Below are 8,580 nucleotides of genomic sequence, written 5' to 3' on the forward strand. Positions count from 1 at the left end.
ACCTACACACACCTACACACGCACGCACACGCACACGCACACACACACACAAGCAATGAAAACCCAACAAATATACAATTCTGGGTTCACTGGCATACATTAGCAACCTGATCCTGTCAACACAAGAGGCAGCCTGCATTTTTTTTCTTTTTTTCTTCTAAATGGTAATGGACTGCATATATATAGCACTTTTCTAAGCAGTGGCCACTTCAAGTGCTTTACAATATTGCCTACCATTCACCGATTCATGCAGACATTAGCACACCGACGGCGGTGTCAACCACGCAAGGCGACAGCCAGCTCATCAGGAGCAGTTAGGGTTAGTTGTCTTGACCTTAACGCGACCTTAACGCTCAGCTAGGAGGAGCCGGGGATCGAACTAGCAAGCTTCTGGTTACCAGCCAACCTGCTCTACCTCCTGAGCCACATGCCACCATTGCCACAGCCTTTGTTCATCGCAAAGAGAAATAGTTGAATTTGCCCATGCAAGGCCTAAAACAACATGTGTTTTAAGGGCTAGGCAGGCCTTAGCATGTAGCATGTATGATACCTCCAAGGTCCCGGGTAGTGGTGTGTTGCAGGCAACGTAAGGTCTGAGATATAGAAGATCTATCTCCAGGTTCACATAAACACTCTGCCGGGTGCTCAACTCTCTGACCCCCTCTGTTGAAAGCCTGGAGCCAAGCAGTTTATTAACGCCATAGAGTGGCAAGCACACCAACAGCCCTCCAGATCCACATAATGCACTGCCCTGAACCCTCTGAACTACTGCACCCCCCCCCCCCCCCCCCCCCCACCCAACCGAATGAACGCTGGATTCATTATACCATTCATAGCTCTGTCACATGCTTGTTAAAAATAAAAGACTCACAACACAGATTTCGCAGCCAGCAAGGATCATTTGGGCTGATCCCGCACCCGTTTCCTCCATAACAGAAGGAAGCGTGTGTGTGTGTGTGTAGAGTGGGTGTCTGCGTGACTTTAACACTTCAACAATAGAAAGGCCAGGCACAAAACACCCACACAAGCGCCAATTGCGCGTGCCACTGATGTCTAGCAACCACAACCAAACAGTCTGAATGAAATGGGCTTTAGAGAAAACACTGGCAGCATAAGCTTATATCAATAATGAAAACAACAACGTTGTCCAATCAGTTTGAAAGCGTTTTCAGAATGATTTAGCTAACGGAACAAAACAAATTAAAATACACATAAGAGCACGCCTATCACTGTATACCCAGATGCACAAATATTAATCCTCCGACTACAAATAAATGCTATGAATACTTGTGGGAAGAGAGAGCCCTCATCACACACGCAAACACATACATAAACACACATAAACACACATACACACACACAGCTAATCAATGCAGCTCATTCATATTGAAACCACGGGCGTCAGGGGAAGCCAGGGAATTACAAGCAGCTCCCCCTCCGCCACTGAGAAGCAGACAGCCGCGCTGCCTGTGGAAGAGGAATCAGCCTTGACGCGACACGACCGCTGCCTACCGCCCGACCGTCCAGCCAGCACACACAGGGGACCAGACGTCGCCACACCTGGCTGCAACGACTGAGGTAGTACTTAGAGTCCGAAGGTCAGTCTGCTCAAAGTGACCATGAACCACACAATGAATGACACCACCGAGACGAAGCGGTTACCTCTGCTGTGGCCTGTTACGTCTGAGAGCCTCACAGTGCACCTCAGAGCTCCGTCTCGGCCCCCCCAGACCACAGGAGCTGTCCAGGCACTGTCTGCCTGACAACCGGAGGGGGCCCAACTAGGGCTTTCTCAACCAAGGAGAAAAGAAGCAAGGAGACCACTTTCTGGTTTGGTCCGGGTGCTGGTGTATGGTCCAGGTGGTGGTGTTTGGTCCGGGTGCTGGTGTATGGTCCGGGTGGTGGTGTATGGTCCGGGTGCTGGTGTACGGTCTAGGACCTAGGTGGTGTATGGTCAGGGTGGTGTCGGAGGCGTCTTTGTGAATCAAGCAGGACTGGGCTATAGTGGTAGCAGTACCCATTTGTCAGCGGTTAAGGTAAGCTAAAGGACACAAATGATGCCAAACGGCCCCAGATGTCCATGGTTTCCTACTGCTGGCCAGGGTCAGCCGGCCCCTGGGGACTCTTGTGAACAGTGGTGAATCACAAGCAGGGCCCAGCGGGCGCAGCAGCCAGCGAGGGAAGCCAACAGCCAACAGCCAAGTACGTGGTGCATGCTAAGTGTCCGGGTGTCTCCGGGTTCACACAGACAGGGCTACACACAACACACAGGATTAGGTAGCGGTAGCACGCCACCTGTCCAAGTAAACAGGGGTGCAGGATATGGATGTGACCACAGAGAAAGGTATTGGAAATCACGAGCTTCATTGAAGCAAAACCAAATTCCACCAACTACAGCAATGGCGACCATTGAGGAAACCCATCATAAGGACAATGAAATAACCCCAGTAGTACATTTCTGACAAAATTTTGAACAATAATATAATCTACTCCATTCTAGAATATTCATGTGTACATGTTCCGTCTCTCAAAAACCCACATATTTTGAAAAACGCACGCAACTCAAACCGAAGCCTGCCAACGCTGCAGCGCGTCAATCAACTCCCAACACACGACGGCACACGACGGCACCGGGGTAAAGCAGCCTCCTCTCTCCGGGTCCAGCCACTTAGGACGCCCGGCTGAGAGAGCGGCCTGCACCGCTTGTTGTTGCTATGCCAGTGGGTCTGGCGGGAAATAATAATTCCCCCTCCTAAATTATTTACGGCCCCCGTCAGGCGGAACCAGATGCTACTTTTGTGTCATCGACGGAGCGCTGTAACTCGAGGCAGGCGCACCGGGCGTTCACCCGTCGGGTCCGGCCTCCACTTTGCTTTCCGGCTGACGTGGACGTCGCCGGGAACAGAAACGGAGGAAGAGACGAGGGACGCCCTAGCGGGGGCTACGACACCGTCGGTGTGACATTTTGCGCCGTGCACGGAGCGAAATGTCACGCGCACACCAGCCGATGGGGTCGTAGGACTTTCCCCCCCGTGGGAGACCGGCTCGCGGGGCGGCCCTACGTGGGGCTCGGACCTGAGGTGATGCCCGGGGGTTCACCCTGGCCGTGTCGGTGTCGCTCTATATCCAGCCCTGACATTTGCGACCATCGCTGGTAGACTACCTTTTTTTTCCCCCCCTTCTCCCGAGCCGTGTTCTGCTGCTGAATACTAATGCTATGGTGTTGTGTGCCAACCGCTCATGAAAAGAGGCTATTTTTAGCCAGTCGTCCCCAGCTGCACATCTCCCAACCCGAGGCCAACGGACAATTAGCGTTTTTGCTCCTCCTAGAAGTATGCACTTCCTTCACCTCCCTGACCGGAGCGGAAATCAGGGCCTGGATCGGGTTGGTCAAGGCCAGCGCCCCAGCCGCCAGGCACCGGAGCTACTGCCGTACCTCAGTTTAATCAACCACCAGACTTTCAGGGAAACACCGGACCACCAGGGTGGACCACCAGCCACCCTGACGTAGCTCTATGACACCACCCTGACGTAGCTCTATGACACCCGCCTGATGTAGCTCTATGACACCACCCTGATGTAGCTCTATGACACCACCCTGACATAGCTCTATGACACCAACCTGACGCAGTTCTATGACACCACCCTTACGTAGCTATATGACACCACCCTGACGTAGCTCTATGACACCAGCCTGATGTAGCTCTATGACACCACCCTGACGTAGCTCTATGTCACCCCCCTGATGTAGCTCTATGACACCACCCTGACATAGCTCTATGACACCAACCTGACGTAGTTCTATGACAACACCCTGACGTAGCTCTATGACACCATCCTGACGTAGCTCTATGACACCAGCCTGACGTAGCTCTATGACACCACCCTGACGTAGCTCTATGACACCAGCCTGACGTAGCTCTATGACACCACCCAGACGTAGCTCTATGACACCACCCAGACGTAGCTCTATGACAGCACCCAGACGTAGCTCTATGACACCAGCCTGACGGGACTTCTCGACTGAGGTAACTTCTCTTAGTCGATAGGATATTCATCCTTGGTGGAAAAGTACACACTCTCCATCTCTCCATACTACTAACTTAGTTAACTACATATACTGTCACTGCAGGGACTTAGGGCAGCTTTGATCTTTACATTTAATAAACGGTCAAACATAATTGTAAAGACTATTGTGATGGACTTCACACAATCACAATTACGAGTCTATCGTTTCTATCTATAAGGGCAGTAAACAATGTGTAAACATTGTACGTTATCAGACTACAGCCTCTTCAATTAGCCCTGTGCAGCCCATCGATCGCTCGGTAACGTGGCCTACATTTGTGTGGGCAGGTACAGCGAGTCAATCAGGAATTCTGCATGTATGCCTCTTCACTTCATAAGTCACACAAGGCTCATTGAGTGGAGCTAATTAAGGCGCCCCCGTGCCATTACCCTGAGTCCCTGTTCATCAATACCCCTGCGTACAAAAGGTAAGCCTCGACGGCAGATTACTGCCGACCGCACAGGGGGCTACAGGGCATTAGGATGTGGTTGTCTCTGCCCAACAGTGGACAAACAATCCTCCCACATCGCCGTGGGAACCAGCGTTGAGTGCTACGGCACAACAACGCTATTGCTGATAATCAAATGTGAAATTCCCCTTGATTACGGCATCACAATCAATTACCGGTTACCACGCCAACACTGTGTGTTAGCACGGGAGTGCATTAGCGTGCCATTAATCATCTTCACAATGATGCAGAAATGTCCAACGTGGGCCTGCTAGTGCCTGAACGGCGCCTGCCAATACCAGTCGATAATCAAAAGGCACCGCAATCAAGGAAGCATGCGGAGAACATGCAGAGGCAAACCAGACACCACTTGTGACTTTCTTGTTGACAAACTGTCACACACACTGGACACAGTTTTTACCACACAAACCAAGGACTCATTAATCACGTTCACTCAGAAGGTTGAAACGGAGCAGTCACTTAGGGAACACGCAAAACACTTTGAGTCAGGGGTTGGCGATTAATAGTTTGGCCCATTTTGGCAACAACAATGTGAAGTTACACCCGTAGAGAGGGTGAAGAAATTGTCCATGGATGAGGGACAGTATAAGTAAAGTACATTATATAGCACGAGTAAAAACTGTTTGGATAGCGTTGCCCTTTACATTAGTCTTGTTTAGACCTCTGCTGAATCCTAATTAAAGAACCCTGACATCATGAACCATGACTGGAACACAACAGCTATCATTATGCTGGGGTCAAATTTAATAAATATATATCCAGCCAAACCTATAAAATATCATTACATTTCAAATCACCCCACCCCTCCCCTTGGAACCACACATTGATGGGGAGCCATGGAGCGGCGGGGGGGTCTCTCTGGAACCCCACATTGATCACATCGCTGGTTGTCACTCACAAGAACATTTCTCAATTATTCAAAGTCGAATGGTGGAAATGGGGATATTGTAGTTTGGAGGAACACCAAGGTAAATTTGTTGTGACTTTCCCTAGGATTTGATGTCCAGTAGACGAGCGACCCGCCCGATCGCCAGGTGTTTGATTACACTGTTTGGTTCTCCTAACAAAGTCCAGTGAGAACGCTCACCAGACCAAACGGAAACGCAACAAGGCCTCACCCCTGAATCGGCATGAGCCCGGGCCAACGGTAGGTGTGAAGGTGCCCTGAACATCAGCATGCTACAAACCAAGTTTGATCTGACAGAGTGGGCAGACCCAGCAAAAAAAATCCCCACCAACAATCAATTATGAATGCAGTCAGCTTCCCTGAGGTGATTACTAGCTGCTCTCGGCTGACCTCCAGAGCAGCCATCCGACTGAATCAGACGGCCAGCATTGGCCAGCGAGCATCGGGCGGCGAGCGGTGAGGGACTGGCTCCTCCATCATCAGCACGGCCATCTGAGCATGACCGTAGTGATGGAGCTGCCAGAAACACGATGACAGCTGGCACTACATAACCACTTACATTACAATGGTGCATGGGGAGCTTGGGTGGAACTCAAACATGTGCATGGTATGTAAACATGCACATACATATTGCAAACTACATATTGGCACACATGTGGACGTGCGCGCGCGCGCACACACACACACACACACACACACACACACACACACACACACACACACACACACACACAGAACATATGTGCTTAGGAAGGATCTAGAGTAGAGAACTCTTTACAAGGGTTTATAAATCTGGTTTGCACAGCCTCCACACAAATCTGACCCTTGCATTTGAATTTGAACACGGCCTAAGGACAGGGCAGTGTGGGAGGGCGAGAGAGTAGATTAAAACAACAAAAAAAAAAAGATATAAGCTTGCTTTGTCATGCTTCCGAGTACCAAGCGACATCCAACCAATCAGCATCAGCCGTAATGTACTTCCCCTCCGCCGGCTCCCAACAGCCATCATCATCATCATCATCATCCCACAGATTTTCCCAGCAAAGACTCCCTCTCTCTCCCTCTCCCTCTCCCTCTCCCTCCCTCTTACATAACCCCGGCCGTGGACCCTGCTGTTCGCATCACTAATGCCCGGCCGCCACGCGGCCACGCGCCCCCGTCCAGGCCACATCCCGGGCAGCGCGAGCAGCAGTGGCGGCGGCGGCGGCGGCAGTGGCAGTGGCAGCAGAGCGCGGGGCGGCGGCGGCGGCGGCGGTGGCCATGGAGCCGGCAGCAGCAGCAGCAGCCGAGGTCCCAGCTGTTGTTACTACAGTGTGGGTCGTGCCGAGTCGCGCTGGGGGGGCGGGGGGGGGGGGGGAAGCGACGCGGTCACGCTCCTCTCCTTCTCTCCCCTCACTCACAGGCCAACCGCCCAGTGACAGCAGGCGGCTAGGCCCCTGGGCTAGCACCTCCACTGCAGTGCCTGGCTGGGGTCTGGGGGTGGGGAGGGCTCCCGGGTAGTACTGGGCAATAGTGTGTGTCCGATGTAAAGCGTAACGCCCGAGTCCGTCGCACACATGGCCCGTCAGAGTTGGTGGTAAACGATACGGTGTGTTCTGTGAATTAATGGTAGTAGTCCGGACTGTATTTTTTTCCTGCGTTTGTAATGAAAGTTTATAAAATGGTGAGGGTTGTATTTACTCATGACAACCCTGGACCCTCGTGTGTCCCGGCGTAACGTATCCCTGACGACCTTCTGTTTTTCCTACATACGTACGGTGGTTCCACACACACACACACACACACACACACGGGAAACGGGGAATAGCGTTCATAATAATCGGGATTTGAACGCAGCGTAATGTTTTATTCTATTTGATTTACACAAAGCGAAACGTTTGGAACAATGCCCAAGGACCTCATCCTCTCAGCAGTAGGAATCCAGTTCTGAGGATTTTAATGCTTCCTACAATCCAACCCCCCCCCCCCCCCCACTATCTTTCTACCCTTTGGTGATTGTTATTCAGGTAATACGGATAGGGGCGCGCTGTGCATAGCAAAAAAAAAAGAAGAAAGCAGTCGACAGTTCAGGGATAGCCGGGCGTGGTGATGAATGGCCAGTCCTTCCTGTGGAGGAAGAAGGGCGGAGCTACGGACGGGACTTTGATTCAGGAGTACTCTGGTACATCCCAGGTGATGATCTAAAGTGACAGCCCTAATTACGGAGCCCTTTTTTAGTGAATGACCTTGGGAGCCAGCCAAAACACACACACACACACACACACACACACACACACACACACACATGCAACTGCATATTCACGCCTGCGTACACACTCACGCATTAACGTGTGCATGCTCACATGACACACACACACAGACCTTAGCATGACCACACATGCTTGTGCAGGAGGTGGACGTGCACACACTGAAATCGTGCACACACTGAAATCGTGCACTTTTTTTTAACATGGACACTGGAAAGGTAATAGCAAGTAACACATGGACACACACACACACACACATGCGTGGGCACACACTCCTTTTTCAACTTAAATTGAATTAGTTGTCGGGTCAATTGTTTTGGGGCCCACTACACGCAATAACACCGGCGTCCTTCCACGCCTGCCGCTGATGGATAATCTGCATTAATGCTTGACACGAGCCCAATAAGCAAATTAATCAATGACAGACACATGCTGCCAAATCCCTACTTGCAAAGTCTCCAATTAGCATTTCATGTTCCCATCTCCCACTCGCCAAACAACCTCATCCCCCCAGGGCGCTGGTGTATCTTAAATAAAAACTAACAGAAAGCTATTAACTTTCCCACCACCAACACACACACATGCACACAGTCACACAGCCTTTTCCCAGCCTTGATACTAAATAACCAGAACTAACGATCATATCAAAACCATAATAATTCAGCCATGTAATACAAACATGATCAAGGTTTCCCCACACATGAACCATCAATCACACCAGGAGGTGGCATAAGGTCGGATCCCACAAACGTGATCCCTACATCGCGTGCAAGTGATTGTCTATGGCCTCTGGCTCTGGAGGTGCTGTCAACGCCAGGACATTATGCATTCCACCATGGAGCAGCCCTAAAACAGAACAGACCAGGAGGCGAGCGAGGTGGAAGGAGAG

The sequence above is a fragment of the Micromesistius poutassou genome (genome assembly GCF_964030765.1).
Source record: "Micromesistius poutassou genome assembly, chromosome: 5".
Classification (NCBI taxonomy): Eukaryota; Metazoa; Chordata; class Actinopteri; order Gadiformes; family Gadidae; genus Micromesistius; species Micromesistius poutassou.